The sequence below is a fragment of the Penaeus vannamei genome, chromosome 15 (assembly GCF_042767895.1).
Source record: "Penaeus vannamei isolate JL-2024 chromosome 15, ASM4276789v1, whole genome shotgun sequence".
Taxonomy (NCBI): Eukaryota; Metazoa; Arthropoda; class Malacostraca; order Decapoda; family Penaeidae; genus Penaeus; species Penaeus vannamei.
Genome location: NC_091563.1, coordinates 39100526 through 39103025, shown reverse-complemented (window position 1 = coordinate 39103025; position 2500 = coordinate 39100526). Strand labels below are relative to the sequence as shown.

Sequence of the window (2500 nt, the reverse complement as noted above, 5' to 3'; positions counted from 1 at the left end):
TGGCCCATTAAAGACTTATGCATATATTCTGTAAGAAGGTAAATACATATTCTTACACTGGCAATAATAAACATATATTTTTTTTAATGAAAATCTTTATATTACACGACTCGAATGTGCTGCAATTACGCATGTAAGTCGCATTAATGTGAGTTCCGAAATGCAGGTTCTTGTAGTTTTATGAGTATGTCTTTATGGCGATCGTAAATGCTTGCGAAAAGTCGCCATGGTACATGACAAGAAGATTCCTATAGGATAAAGAGGTTGCTGAGGTAGTGTTGTGGTGGAGAAAAAGATGAATCCAGCGAATGTGACAACGTCTATGCAGTGCACAGTGTCAAGTAGTCATGGGTCGAAAAGATCAGGGGTTCATCAGGCTGTCGAGGGGAAATGAGTCATGAAGGAAATCACAGGGTTTGTTGTGGCTATCAGGGCACAGGGGCTAGGAGGATATTAAGATGTGCAAGTCCGTTGAGCCTCCATTATTTAGCTAACGCGAGTCTACCAACACAAAATTTGATAAGGCCTTGTAATACACTGGAGCGATGAACCATTGCAATCCCATTGATTAAGGAATCGCAAGTACACAAAAGCTATGAGGGGAAGGGAGTCCTGTCATAGTATAGACGATTACAAGTTTATAGATTAATGAGTAGAAAGGAGTGTAGACTCCATGGTCTTAAGAGGAGGGGATGACAACCCTTTAGAAATAATTTTCCACAAGGCAGAGAATATATGCGTTAGGAAGCTCACGGTCCCTGAAAGACGAAAATAGGGTTATTAGTAACTAGCTGATAATGAATGGTAATTTGTAGGGAATACAGTAAGACACTCAGTGGGGAATGAAAAGCAGCTCGGATCACTAGGGCAGAGTGAAGTAGGGTCAACTAAAGGTCATGGTGGGTCATGAGGTCAAAATTTCTAGTGTGTCAGTGGGACAGAGGTTGGCTAAGGGTTAAGGGGACACGAGTTGCGTGAGGGTCAGGAGCAAGAGGAGCGAGGACAGGGGTTCCTCAGTTACCCTCGCGGTGTCCTTCACGCTGATATCATCTCAGCGGAACACGTTTAGCGGTAAACATACACGGTGGTCTGACCCATATTTGAAGCTGACTGGGACATTAGCCGTCGCCCTGTCTCTCCGAGCGTCATCTTCATTCCCGTTGTGAGGATTTCGAGGATGAGGTTAACGGCCCTAAGGAGGAGCAGGCACGCATCTACCAAGTGCTTTCCTCGCTTGGGAGTTGTGCTTGTTGCTTGAAGGTTTGATTGTCAGCGATTTCGGGGGTAACAGCTGCCCTGTGTGAGCTAGGCAGGTGTGAACGCACATTAGGGTCTGAAATTGGCATTAAGTTGCATAATTAAGCATCTATTTCGGAATATGCGATCAAGAGTAAGACATTATTATGGCCACAGGTGTGAGGGCCTTCCAATTAAACCGCGTTTGATGGTCCTCACCTGCTGCCAGGGCTCTGGCGAGCGTGGGCGGCCCTCGCCTGCTCGTGGAACTCTCGTCGGGAAGTTATAAGATATAACTACCGTGTTGTTATGAAACCAATTGTTTTCTTAACTTCCAGAAACTAAATATAAGTTGCTGATCAGTGAATCTTCGTCACCTGTAGGCCTATATGTTTTTAAGCCTTTATTATCTACATCGGCTATAAATGAAATCCTTTAGACCGATCGTACATCTTCAGTTTTAATCCTCTTTTTCATTTAGAAGTCTTGTTTCGACAATTATTTATTCTACTATTGCGCAATCGCCAACACCAATACGCACATACAAATGTCCACCTATAATGAACGAACAAGAAGACATACAGCAATCCGTACATGTAAAGAATCCTACAATCGCTGATAAGATGCACATATCCAACAATAAACAACAGTGAAAAACAAATAAAACTCGAACAAGCACCACTAAAGTCAGCCACACATGCAAAGGTAAACACATTCGCTCACGTCCATGTAAAGAGGACGGCTGACACGTGAATGACGTTTGCTAAATCTAAATAGGACATGACTGGTCTCCGCAGTGCCTTAAACGTGTCCCTGCACCCGGGCTACAAAAGGACGCGTAAAGAGCTGAAAATTTCCTTACGTGAGGCAATCCTTGAACATGAATCTAGTTGCTACATTCTTGAACGTCGAAGTACACCGTTAGCTAAGGACGGGAGAGATACAGTTCCTGGGCAGAGAGCACCTGGTGGAGCGCGGGGTGAGCTGCGTACATATTGATTTGAATTGATTAAGATCTGAGTCGATTTGCCAGTAGCGGAGCGTAGAGATAAGGTCTCTCTCTCGGGAAATAAAAGTAGATATGAGGCACAGCGCTCATTTCTGTGGAGGGCAATAAAGGTAGACAAGAGACAGCACCCAGTCCACTAGAGGACAATAAGAGTAGACAAGAGACAGCACCCAGTTCTGTGGAGGTCCTTAAAAGTAGACAGGAAACAGTACCAAATACCGTGGAGAACAATGAAAATAGACAACACACAATTCA

General features: G+C 44.0%; 1 protein-coding gene across 3 annotated transcripts in view; it reads left to right on the top strand.

The window, feature by feature from the left end:
* Positions 1 to 2500, top strand: part of CaMKI (Calcium/calmodulin-dependent protein kinase I) — a 180045-nt gene that overhangs the window by 944 nt on the left and 176601 nt on the right. The gene's annotated exons all lie outside the window — the stretch shown is intronic.